The following is a 14,328-nucleotide window of genomic DNA, read 5'->3' as shown; positions in this document are numbered from 1 at the left end:
CATGTTTCTGGGAGGTGAGAAGAAACTGGAGAAACCAGAGAATTCCTATACAGACAAAGATAACATACAGAAATCTGAGTTTCATATCGAACCAGGGATCCTGGAGCAGTGAGGCTGCAATGCTACATGCTGCACCGCATTGCCGCTCTGTATAGATTCAAAACTATTTCATTAAGAGGATTCAGACGAATGTAGAAATGGGTTATAATTTTCTCTTTGAGCTGGTATGTTTGAAAAAAGGCAACCTTGATTTAAAAAACTTGAATCATATTGCAACATATTTCAACATATTTCAAGGGAGGTGCTGTACTCTGAAATAACCTTTTGTCATGTAATTATCTAGTCTAATATATAACAGATTATTTTAGATATTATTTCAGATTTAAGATTAACACTGTATACTTTCCATACTGGAACATCTTCTCAAACACACAGTGATGATACAGTTTGTCAAGGGACTAGTTTCATTTAGATAAAACTGCTATTATTTTACTGTGGGAGCTGCCTTCCACTTTGTCTCTAGAGAATAACCTTGGTGCAACTGTCCTTCAAAAACAATTATGGCTAATTTACAGCAACATAATCAGTCAGACAAATTATCCTTGTTGTTATTACAAACATTTCACCAGGATTTTTTTTTTATAATGGTTGTTTTATTTGCCAGGAGAGTGTAAACAGATAAGCAGAAAATTAGCTTTATCATTTGAAAATATATTTTACTTTATACTGATGATACACAGCTTTACAGCCTCCATATACATACACTCCTGGGCAAAAAAAAGCCCCAAGTGGCAAAAATTAAGCTTTGAATGGTCTTAACAACAAATCATTGGTCAGGAAATTAACAAGAATTAAACAAATAGATAAAGGAAGTTAGTATGGGAGTTTTTCCCTTTGGTTTCATTAAATGTTTAAGCCTTGTGGATCTTGAAGAGCTGCATCAGACGTGGCAGTTAACCAAATAATCACTAATCTTTTAAGGAAAAAACATCCCAGAAGATATTTTTGGAAAGTTTTGCACAACCAGACATGTTTGAATTTTACCACAAACATTTTAATCATTATCATGATTTTGCCTTTGTGTACAAGAAGACTATATAAGTGAATTTCCCTGTTTCTAGCTTTTCCCCAAACAAACAGTTCACTGCAGCAAACGTAAACCAGCAAATGGAGGCACAGGAGCTCTCAGGAGTGCATTTGTTTACTTCTTGCTCATTTTCTGACCAATGATTTGTTGTTGAGACCATTAAAAGCTTAAATATTTGCCATTTTGGGCTTGGCCCATTTTTTCCCTAGGAATGTACAAATATTGGCACTTACTATAGACAGTTAGTGTAATAATGACAAGGACAGACCAAGGACTGTGTTTTATTGAACAAACACAGAGATGAACAAAAGACTAGTACAAAAGCAATGGCAAACAAACACTGGTAAACAAACTAGAAGTTAAATAGATACAGAAGTTGTGCAAGCCATGTACTTACGTCAACCTGATGGTATATATACATATGTTAAAAGTAACACCTGAATAATGAAATGTAATAACTGAATTGTTTGCTGAACCAATAACTTTAATGTCACGTAGAAAAGCTTGCAGTTTCCCATTCACATATTTGCAAAACAAGGAAAAATACCCAAAAGAAATCCAAATTCCATCGCACATGGTAAGTGAATGTACTCACTCACACTCTCTCTCTCTCGTTCTCCCAACATCTGTTTGTGAGATACTGTGTCCACAACGCAAATACATCCTGTCCACAAAAGCAGAGTAATAAAAAAAAAAAAAAACTTGAAATGTGAGCTATTGGCCCTGGGCACCCATGTAGTAAATCACCCAGGTCATGTTTCAACTGCAACAATAAACATTTCTTTCTAAAGTGTGCTTACACAAACCGCAATTTGATGAAAAGCATTGGTGCACCTGTACCTAAAGCCGTGAGAAAAGAAAGCCCTCGGTTATCAGGGATTGCGCAGTCTTGGATGTGACTGCAGGACTGAGTTTATTATATGTAACCAGGCAAACATACCAAAGCTGCAAGGCAAGTAGTCCAAATTGGGAAACAGGTAGATAGCCAGATGCTCTACAAACAGGCTACATTATGCAGAGACAATAACAGGATTTTTGCAAAACTAAAGTGAGAACCAGGATATCAAAACACAAATATACAATGCTTTGAATCATTGCTAGCACAAATCAGCAGTAAACCTTCACAATGAACAGGTGAAGGCTGGGTTATATAAAGGGAGACCTGATTGTGAACAGGTGTGCTTGACTAGCAAGTTCTCAGGAGCCTGATGTGATGTGGTTTGTAGTTCAGTGGTTGGCTGGGGATCATGGGAAGTGTAGTTCATTGTTTCAGTAGAAACGTGCAGAGACATGATCAATTGTTTGTTTTCTTGCAGACTACAGTAACATCATGAACACTTTGAGTATGCCTGAAATGGATAAGTCTTCATCAAATTGATTGAGACTCAGTGCTCCATTTTAACAGGAGGTTCTGCTGTTTCACATATTATTAGAAATGGTCTACATTTAATCTGGTGACAACTAATGTTAGCATCAATACCAGTGTTTTCTGTATACTAACATCCCACACCCTGCAGCCCTGTTGCACCAGTAGACCGAAAGCTCTAGCATAGACTAGGTTAAACATAAATGGCCATTACATTTGTGTTTACAGACTATTAATTACTTGATGTGGGAAGTGTTTTTTGTTCTATGATCACTGGACATGGCCACCTTACTAAAATAAAATGTTTGTAACAGCACATAAAAGTAAGGGATAATAGGATATACTATGAACAGGCTATTTTTTTTTTATTAGGCCGCATAACAAGCACCTGCCATGACAAGTGATGCCATATGCAAAATGCCATAGGTCAAACTGAGATTAATGGCAAGGTATATCACAAAATATTTAAAACATTTACCATTAAGGTAATGCTATGCTTTATTTTGTCATTCATTGTACTCAAATGTAGATTAAGTCTCCAGGTTCTTTGTTGTCATTCATCGCTAAAGTGCTGCGGTTAATTACTAAACTGTTCCTGTTGAACCCAAGCAGAAAAAGAACATTAAGAAAAAATTACAAGATACTGAGATTGAGTCATTACTTTATTGTAAAGCACCACTGTATTTGGATATTGTTAAAATGACTTTCAAAAGAAAGACAGACGCTTGTTGCTTTCTTGTAGTGTTTCTGATTGGCTGACAGATTTCTGATCTCGGATCGCTTTACTCACTACTCTGTGGGTGAGAGAGATGGCATTACTCTCTCTCATAGTCAATCGTAGGCATGTGTGTCCACTGAGTGTGTTAAGCTGCGCTGTGATGCAATATGAGTAGCAGTTTCAGAAGATCTGGTTGGCTGGCTTCACATGTCTTGGAGGAAGCATGTGTTAGCCTTCACCCTCCCCAGTTCGTAGCTGTTGTGTGATAGGGGAGAGCTGGCTGGTGGGTGGGGATTGCTAGATCACCAAATTGGAGAGAAAATGAGGAAAAATCTCCCCAACAAAAGTGTTGCAAGGACTAAATGGCCTTCACACAATCAGTAATAAGGAGTAAATGTGCTTGCTTTAACTTCTGCATAAATTGAATAGACAAATTCTCCAAATTCAGTGATTCTTACATCCAAAATACAGTGTGCTGACATTTTCACAAAAATCTTCATAGACACTCTGAGACACATTTCAGTTGAACTCAGTGTGGATAATCTGGAAAGCTGCCGTAACCAAGAGCGCACCATAGATGCGTAATCTAGGTTTCATGTATATCTAAGATATCACTCATGAGTGGTCAGTGCAGACACATTTGAGAGAAATGTCTCGTATTGATCACTAATAACCAGCTGACATCATCATCCTCAACATTTTTGCCAAATATAAATTCAACAGGAGTTTAATAAGAATGATCATTTGCTATACTACTTAAACAGGTTGTTAATTAGAAAGGTAGGTCAAGCTAGCTAACCTGTTTAACAACCAAACAAACCCGGGAGCACTAAGCTAGCTCCAAACCTAGCTAAACCAGACGTTTACTCCCATTGTTAATATAATAAACAAAATCATAGTTTTGTCCGTCGTTACATTAATATGTATCATATTATATCAATTCAACATGCTGTAGGTAAATAAGTGTGTCAGTGTCATTAAGTAGATTATGTATGTTATGTTCTTAAAAAGGTAAAGAACATTTAATTACTGTTTCTTAGCAGAAGCAAGAAAGTAAGAAACATGGCACTAGACATTTCATTCTTGAAGAGAATATATCTGAATGTTCTTTCCTTTGTTGATTTTCATAAAACATGTTTTCTCTGGAATGCAAATAATTTTATATACATTTTGTATACAAAGATGATAATATAAACGTGTGTTTAATAGACTTAATATCTGACACATAAACATACTCGGGAATTTATTTCAAAATCTTCTATTATTAATATTACAACAGTATGTGTAATGTGTAAGTATTTTTAGATATGTACATAAACATTATGGAACTAAACTGGATTCAGTGATATGCATAGTGATATTGGCTGGACATCAGTCACGTGATGAGGGTTGAGGATGAAACATACTCTCCAGATCTGTCTTGTCTCGATGATAAAAGAGCAGTGAAAGTGCCACATTGATTTTTAGTGTCTTTGAGTTCTCTGTGTCTCTTTAGGAGAGAAGTTGTGTCTATTGACTCTCCCACCTCTTTTGCTTTCTCTCTTCCGTATGGCCGAATGGCCTTGTCAGGGAGGATTAATTGCTGGAGGCCAGTGACAAGCTGTCGCTGACAAACTGAGCCGTGCACTCCAGCTGTAAACAGTAAGGGTGTGGACTGGTTTTGAAACAATGTGTTTATTTAAAAGGTCCACTTCCTGTATGCACTTGACAACCCTCCCATTAATTTCCCTGGCAGCAACACTGGGTTTAGAAACATTTTATCATTGTTTAAAAGAGAAAACACCCAAACAAAAAGGGTGCTTTTTTGTAAATGGCAGCCAGTTCCTGAGAGAGATCTACGCATTTAAAAAACTGGCAATTACTGTATTTGAACTGCTGTTGCAAAATAAATCGAATCACACCTGTTTTTTTTTTTTTTTTGCTAGTACTGTGTCTTTTTTTCTGTCAATGGCTTATTTTGCTGTCTTTTTTGATACTAGGTGGCCCTGCTTGTAGTAAAACTGGAGGGTCGAGTATCATTCCACCCCTGTGCTTTACTTCACTTCTTGCATTGTTTTAAGGAGTTGTGTGTGTGTGTGTGTGTGTGTTCTGTGAAGACTCTGTGAGGGAGAGCCCAGAGGCCCTGCGCCTAGAGCTACAGTACATCCTGTCCAAAAGAAGCAACTTTGCACTTTGAAGCAGTGTGTTAAAAGCAGCAAATCTAAGCAAGATAGGTTTCTAAGGTTTCTATATGTCAGATAAAAAAAAAATAAAACAGACAAACAAACAAAGAAGAATATTTCTATAAAAAAAAAAATCACTTTATCTTATAGAGGTGACATTAACAGAAGCCCTGAAATGCAAGTTGTGAAAACAAATAGAGTGCCATGTCTTTATTTCAGTTTAATATCTCATTATTTCAACTTAATATTTGATTATTTTTAGTTATCTCACTATTCTGACATATCTCTTTATTTCATATTGTGCATTGTTAAATATTATCAATAAGACCAATTTATTGAATATTAGCTTATGCTGTTTCCAAGATATTAAGGAAGACAGATGCTGACACACACACACACATATATATATATATATATATATATATATATATATATATATATATATATATATATATATATATATATATAATTTACATTAATTCTCTTAAATGAGTTCAGTTATGGTACATCAAATTCAAAAGGTCAAAAGGTCAGTTCCATTTATGTAAGTGTTAGAAGTTAAAATAATATGTCAAAATAATGACATAACAACTCGAAAAGAAGAATGATTAACTCAAAATCACCCGATTGTGAGTCAAATTAAAGACATAATACCCTGAAATAATCAGTGATTACATCAAAGTAACAATATATTAAGTCAAAATAATGACATACTGTAACACTTTAACGTTTTCTTTTCCTTTCCTGAGCTTGTGGTACAGGACCTCTGTAATATTTAAATGATCACGTAGGCATGTAGAATCATGTAGCTCTACTGGGCGTTCAGCTGTAACTGCAAGCACCATGTGAGATTTCAAAAGATTTTTAGTCAAACCATGAAAGACTAAAAAGCTTCATACTGGTCAGTTTCACATCAATAATACTTATACGCTAAAGTTTTTTAAAACCGATTACCAGCCTTAACCCCTGCAAAATGAAACGTGCTCATTCCTGAGCCTGACAACTGTGAATAAACATAAAAAGGGTATTAAAAAGCACCAGTGCAACCTATCCTTTAATGCAGAGGCCATGGTATAACAGGTAAACTGGGAGGATGGTGTTTAAGCCTCTCTTTAAGCTTGTTAATCCCTCCTTGCTACAGGCGAAACCTGCTTGGCTAGATCCCTGTCAATCTGCTACTCGTTTGAATTTACATGCATTTGCTCTACTGCTCACAGCCTCCTGCTTCAGCAGACGAGGGCAAATGTAAACTTTTTACGCTCCATCCAATCCCAGCTCCTTTTGTCGTATTTCTTATTCTTTTTTTGTGCATGTGGTGATATGAGAGTATAAGAATGTAAGTGTGTGTGTGTGTGTGTGGCCTTATTTACAACTAAACACAACTTGCTTATGGAAATTGACTCCTCAGTTCTGTCTACATGCCAGGCGCTAAGGGGGAAAGGGAAGTTAGCTGCCTGTTGTATGATAAGCTGGCAGAACCCATCACTCTCCACAAGCAGATAGTGTTCTGTATTTCTGTCATGCCTTTATCATCAGCTGAGGTGAAATGAAAACCAGAACTGAGTCAAAGGGGTCCATTTAGGAGGATTAACCAGTGCCAGCTTTAATTTCAGAGACCATTGGCGTGTCCAGGGAAGGTTTGCCCAGCTTTGCTGGTTCCTGGTTGGCAGCGTGATCACCCATGAGTACCGCAGGGACTCTATTGATCTCTGAGCCTCTGATTCATTTCACAAAATACATAGCAAAACAGTGTTAGAGCAATCGTGTGGCTCCAGGTCGAGCCAGCTTAGAGCAGTACACCATCCTCTCGCTTTCTCTGTCTCGCTCCCCATCCACACACCCCCCCCCCCCCCCCCCCCCCTTCCTTTCATAAAGAGGAAGACAGGAAACACACTGCAGGAAGCAGCAGGATTTGTAAGGAGTCATTAAGGAAGGAGGTGACAGTTCAAATGAGCAGCTTTGAGGCGGTTACAATGCCATGCACAATGCCAAAAGAGAAGGTGCCCATCCCACCACACCTCTAATCCACCAAGCTACGCACAGAATGAATTTGCCCACAATACCATCACAGTAGTGTGATGGATGAAACATCAATATATACACACATGGCTGAGACACACTTTCCCAATCGATTCCACACAACGTTTATCCTTTGCCAATTTGGAGGCCTATTCTCTTAATGCAAAATTCTGTGACTGTAAAAAAAAGAAAAAGAAACTTTTTTAGGAATGTTTAATCTTTGTTAGATGCGACTTTGGATCACAACTAATATTGAAAGACATTCAGTCTTTTAAACTCTCAAGACTGAATCTGTGAAACATGCAATAACATAAAGATAATTAAACTCTTATTTTTAATATCACTGGGTATTATTATTAGAAATAGCATTTCAAATGACATGTCACAAGGGAGCAAATATCATTTACAAATCACTAATGACTTGCAAACACTCCTCTAGCCTCCGGTGCAGTGTGCTGTCATATGCGCAGTATGGGTGCGAGGCATTGAAATAAGAACCAGTGTGAGGCATTTCAGTGCTCCGGCTTTAAAGCTTCGAGCCTGTACCCCCCCCCCTCCCCCCCTTGTCTTAATTCTCAAAAACCAATCACTCAAAAGCTTCTCATTATTATGCGTCACACAGAAGACGCTCGTTGGTCCTCTAATGGCTTTGTGCTGCTGTTTGTTCTGAATATGCAAATGAGTGCCTAAAATATGTACATATCCCGCACTGAGATGGATGAGGTTTTGGTATTAATTATTCAGGAGGCATTATCATTATTAGACTTTGCATCTTCTATTAGGGCAAATCGAAAAAAGGAAAAAAAACCTCACCTCATGCCGGACTGCCTATAATGAGTCATCAATAAAACATTTTCATAATGTCAGGAAGACACAAGTGCGCCTGCTTGATCTAATTCTACATCGACTCTCGTGGTCATTAGTTCAATATGGCACCAACACCATTCTACTAAACATACTGAGGAGAAAAAAAAGCCATGCTTTATCTGACCTGACTGTGCATGCATCAAAAAAAAACATTTAATACATCTGAGAAAAGTCTGTTAAAGCTGTATGAGCTTCACATGCATAGCTTGTGTGGCATTATTGCATGTTAGATTATAATGCAAATCACAGGTCATGGATTTTCTCTTCTTCTTATTCCTATATAAAAGCCCTAAGTCATATATACCGTATAATCCCGGTATATAAAGAACTTATAATTAGACCAAGCATGATCGAATTCTGACAAAGTCTCACACTCTGTACAAGTTCAGAACGTCTATAGCTTTGTAATATAGATACGGTGTAACAGGAAACCGCTCAGCGGGACCCAGAAAGCAGGCAGGGTGTGTCTTTACTGCCGCTGAGACATAATGCAAATTGTAACTAGTTAAGCACAGCAAAATAATGTGATGCCATGGTCTGATCCACAATGGTATTATAGTGTTAGCATGTGCAAATAATTACATTTTCCTCCTGATACAATTACATTATTTGTTCTGCTTGTATTATACACCAATAAAAGCAAACATGATATTAGAATTCATGACACTTTTCTCATTGCATTATCAATATGTGGAAATAATTGTCTGCTGAGAGATTAAATTACATTATTGTGTATCTTTTTCATGCCTAATAAATAATGATGGATGGCTTTTATTTTCATCACCACCTGCAACCATTTTGTCTTCTTCCCTGAATGTTAAAAATGAAAAAAAAGAGAAGAAGAATAAGAAGTAGATAAAGGAAGGAATAGGAGGTGGGCGTAGTCTGTGGCATAGAAAAGGAAGGAAAAAGCAGAGGGAGATAGATTGTCAGAAGATTCACAAACTCTTAGGTCTTCATGTTTGTTCCTGTTTAGGATGCACACACGGTTGTGCTTCTGAGGACTGACAAATTGAATTTTCATGACATCTGTATTTATTTATTAGATTAGTCACAGGCACAAATCACAGCTCTATTATTATTGCAGTTTGTTGTAGCAGGTTACAAATATGCCTTGAAGCCTAAGATTATATATTCCTCACTAGTCTTCCAAACATCCTTTATTTACCTTTTCTAAGTAACTGGCTTGGCTTTTAAATTACTTATGCGAGATAAATGTATCGAAAGCACCCGGAGGTCTTTGGAGCCACACTTTGTGCCTGCGTACTGTATAAATAATAGCATCGATACTTCGCTGAGTGACAGAGAGATCTATCAGACAGTGGCCACTAGCCATCGCCCCTCTCTCGCTAACCCCCTAGATTAGTGCCTACACAGTGGCATTTCGTTCTCCTACAATTCCAATAGATTTTTTTTTTCCCTCCTGCACTGGCTCAATTTTAATCAGTGCATTTGCACATTAAGATAAGAGAATTGATGAGTTACCAGTCTTCAGTCTGCTAGAAGCTTGATGTTTAATTGGCTTCTCTTCCCCCTCCACTTTTCTGCCAACCTCCCACGCACCTTAATAGTCAATAACATTCCCTTCAAACTCCTACTGCGTTTGATGCAATTGTTGGCATGCTGTTATGAGAGATAAAACAACATAAGAACATTTATAGTCCAAGTTAATTGGCATCAGAGAGTGAGGGGAAAAAACAGATTAGTGTTATAACTTCATAACTTCTAAAGTCATGGCTTGTGCACAGCTAGGCATTAGACCATTGTAAGATTTACATTTTAATGAAATATTTGAATAAGTGCTTGAAATTCACTCTAGCAGGTCTCCAGCTCCTAAAACCAACATTTCATGTTTGTGTTTTTTGAATGGCAGTGTCAGGGAAATTAACATGCCAGTCATACAGATTAAAGGAGCATCAGTGTAAAGTCAGACTCCGCTTCAATCACAGGTTAACTGCAGGTAAACAGCGGTCATGGCATATTTTAATGACTTTTTATTCCTCCCTCATTGCTTTCCCTCTCACTGAAGAAACATTTTAAATCCAGGGTGAATTGAGAGAAAGACATGCAGCAACACTGAGATCCTTTAAGCCGGTGGTTCTTTATGATCTCAGTGATGCAGCTGTAAAGGCGTATGTGAGGAAAAACATGCTTTTCACTGATTTAAAAGCAGCTTTTGCGAGTTTAAATGGAAAATTCATAACATTTTTTTGATTAATTAAAAAGTCTTTACATTCACTCCATTTGACTGAGTGGATGAAATGCATTGACCCAGATGTACCTTGTGCTTCGATGAAAATGTAAATGAAAAAAAAAAACAAAAAAAAAAACTTGGTCATATCTGTTAATGCATGGTGACATAAAGCAGTCAGACTTGTAATTATTCATGTCTGTTGCATCACTTAAATTATTCAGAAATGCTTCTTTGAATATGGGGTGTGTAGAAGGAATTAACCGGGATGGTTTGAAGAATTCTCAAAAATAATTCAATATAAAGATACAAAAGCAGTATGTAATGCATCTGCTTTTGAATGTATATAAATCATTTTGAACCTCTGGTAGATCATGTGTTTAACGCTTGTTTACAATAGTAATAGAACAATAGTGCAATAAAGTTACCCTTAAAACAAAAGTACTATTTTGCTTAACAGTGAATAAAAACTACTAAGGTCCAGGCAGCATCGTTCAACTCCCCTGAACATCCTTTCATTCTTCCGTTCATTCCTTCTCTCTTTTAAACAAATCTAGATGATATTTACAGAGGTGCATGTTTTGATATTTGCCAGTGTACACGGAGCTGCATCTCTGTGGGGGTTGAGGAGCAGTGACAGGCAATCTTTTCAACAGCAGGTGCTAATTGAAACAAAACAAGGTCTGATTAGCGCAGCGTCTGGCAACCAATGAGCCAAACAGTGCTCGCTACACAAAATTAAAAAAAAGGCCTCCAAACATAAGAGGCCTTGAAATAAAGTGGTCATCATTTAATTAACAGAACGTGTTTTAATTACTGGCTAATCCAAGCAGCAGTGTGTGTCAAATTAACTGATGTGCTAAGTGCCTATTTGCAATATCAGAAAACAGACAAATAATTGGAATCTAATTGCAGCCAGGTCTATTGCATGCCAGTGCCCGCAGCAGGCCATCTTAATAAACAAAGTCTTTTTTTTTTTTTTTAGTAATCTATTCTGAACCCTTGAATAACAAACGCTGCTGCCTTTGCTAATTGCCATGCTTCAATGTTGGGGATTTGCCAGCTCAGACTATTAAAGGGAGGCTCTTGTGTGGATTGCTGTTACATTGCATTGCTTTAATTAAAATGAAATGAGAAGCAGAAATAGTTTTGTTACTGCAACTCAATATATGTAAATAAGATAATGCACTAATTTCACTCCTAAAGCACTGCACTGAAGGAGGGGGCTGTGATGAGCGATGAATGGTACGAGATGCAGACAGTATTTACTGGATGCGTGGTGGCCTTCAAAAACTTTCACAAGTTTAAATTTGAGGAAAATATAGCTTTTGCTGAACTGACATAGGCTTCTCTTTTGTATCTCAAATTTCTTTCTTCTTCTTTTTTTCAAGTTTGCTTAATCCATTCAAACTCCACTGAAAGATATCAACAAACTGATTGCTATTTATTTATTGTACAACATGTAATAAAGAAAATATATAAAATATTAAATATGACCATGAGAACTATTGCCTTGATTCATAGCCTACATCTGTTTTTACAGCTGTGCTGTGATTGTGAAACTGGCTCTCTATACACCTAAAGTGATCTTAGGCGAATTTAGAAAGCTAATTACACATTTCTACATGGATTTGGTGGAAATACATGTATTTGTCTTAAAGCATAGGTGTCAAAGAAAAACAACAGCAACAACAACAATTTCAATTTTGGTCAAAACCCAATTAGGTAATTCAATGAAGCCCATATTCATAAATCATTATAACTGTGCTTGGAACTATTTGAAAGTTGCTAATGATTTCTCGCAAACACGTTATAAACTCTAATAATAATAATAATAATAATAATAATAATAATAATAATAATGCCTCATAAAGCTCTAATAATGTGTAATAAATAATACCTTGCAAACTTATACTCATGTTGTAACACAAGTGTCACTATTCATTAAAATGCCATGTGGTGGAACTAACACACGCATAATTATAAAGCAACTATCATATTTATTAACTGCTATAAGAAATATTATAAAAATTATATAATAATTTTTTAAAATCATGTAAATTAAAATTTCATCTTTGGGTACTTCCAAAAATGACAAGGACACATACATATGTCGCTCCCAGCTTCCTGTCACTCACTACATATGTGTGTCCTTGTCATTTTTGTGGATGTTTTAGAACAAAACAGCATCCTTTTTTTCTAGTATGTCTTTTTATTTTGACATTAAAGTTTGCAAATTACAATAAAGTATCTGGATGTGTTTCTCTGGAATTAAGTATTTGCATGTAGATAATATGAGTAATAATATTAATTAACCTGAAATGTTAATAGTGTCTAACAGCTTAACAGTATAATGAGGAATAATTGAACATATTCACTTCATTTGTCTCATTCACTGATCACATTTTAACCATTTATAAGGATTTTACTGTTGTTAATAAATATAATATTTGCTTTATAATTATGCGCATGTATATATAATGAACGGTATACATACATATATATATATATATATATACACAGACACACATTATAATTAAACAGTGACAATTGCATTAGAATATGATGCTATCAAGGAATTATTATAGCAAATTAGAAATTATTTGAAATAGGAATTAAAAACAGATTTATTAGAAATTCCACAAATTTAGGAAACATTAGAGTTTATAAAAATGCTTACAAGGAATCACTGAAATCTTGGAAACAATTCACAAGCACAGTTACAATGATTTATGAATGTGGAATTTATAAAAAGTGTTTTCCCTGATTTTTGGTCATTTTTATCTGTTTACCAGAATATAGCCACTGTGACATCTGTGAAGTCTTAGTGAAAATGTATCATAAAGAGATACTTTAATGTATAAAAATGTTTAATGTATAAAAATGTTTGTGCAAAGCTTGTAGAGAGAGAAATTAATTAGGATTTTTGTGATTTCACACACCAGCATGTAGCACAATGTGCTTTAGAATGATTCCACTTAAACTCGAAGGTCATTAATAATAATTCTAGTGATAACTCTCTCATTACATTTTTTATTAGTTATTGTTGTATTGAGAGCCGCATGATGCCACTTGATCAGATCTTAACCTGCATTAGGGATAACCCATATAGTTTTCACATTTTCACAGATTTTACAATGACTTTCCAAAGTTTCTGTCTGCATCATGAGAGACTGGTGTAGTCTGTGTTTTCACAGGACAGCAAAAAGCTAGTTCAGTCCTGCGAGACGATCCCAGAGAGACCAACAGCAGAAATAATGGAGCTGAAGCAAAATGAAATATCAGCAGTAAAAAGACCGTCAATGATTTTTATATTGTTTCCTTTAAATCCTGCCTTTAAGTGGCTTTAATTAATACTACACTTGATGGCATTTATGTGTCTGAGCAATAAGATAAGCACGAAACAATTTATGTCACCTAAAGCTTTTTAACGAATCAATGCGACTATTTGTAATTGCTTGTTTCACAAGATTAAAAGTGCTTAAGCCTGATCTCTGTCTGCTGTTTAGTGGCTACCACGACCCTGCACTTTCCGTCATAAAAAGCGACTCGTCATCATCAGCGTTTATCTCCATCAAGAAATCCATATCGCTAATATTTTTGGAATTTTAATGCAGTCACGATTTATAGCTGTTCAAATGCAGTTACCTAAATTGCTAGTGGGAGGGATGGTTTAACTGTCTCTTTAATTACAGGAGAATTTAATGTGCAAGCAGAGCCGCGGCTGCTGCTGCTGCTGCTGCTGGAGACTGTACCATGCACGCACATGACCAGCAGAGCCGACGTCTGCGTCTGGAAGCCAGATCCACCGACAAGTCTGTTTTAAAATCCACAACGCATGCATGAACATATGTATCAGAGAAAACTGGATTTCATTTCATTCCTACATGCTTCTTCTTCCGAGTGATTTTCATACGC

At 36.3% G+C, this 14,328-nt stretch overlaps 1 long non-coding RNA gene across 1 annotated transcript; it reads right to left on the bottom strand.

The window, feature by feature from the left end:
- Positions 1–821: 821 nt before the first annotated feature.
- Positions 822–2,342, bottom strand: LOC113535215 (uncharacterized). Its single transcript, XR_003403578.3, has 3 exons — positions 2,028–2,342; positions 1,888–1,927; positions 822–1,751 (listed from the first exon to the last, which is right to left on the bottom strand). It is a non-coding gene; the product is annotated as an uncharacterized LOC113535215 (long non-coding RNA).
- Between the last annotated feature and the right edge of the window lie 11,986 nt (positions 2,343–14,328).

The sequence above is a fragment of the Pangasianodon hypophthalmus genome, chromosome 2 (assembly GCF_027358585.1).
Source record: "Pangasianodon hypophthalmus isolate fPanHyp1 chromosome 2, fPanHyp1.pri, whole genome shotgun sequence".
Lineage (NCBI taxonomy): Eukaryota > Metazoa > Chordata > Actinopteri > Siluriformes > Pangasiidae > Pangasianodon > Pangasianodon hypophthalmus.
The sequence above is the reverse complement of the archived record's forward strand: the minus strand, read 5'-3'. Positions and strand labels throughout refer to the sequence as shown.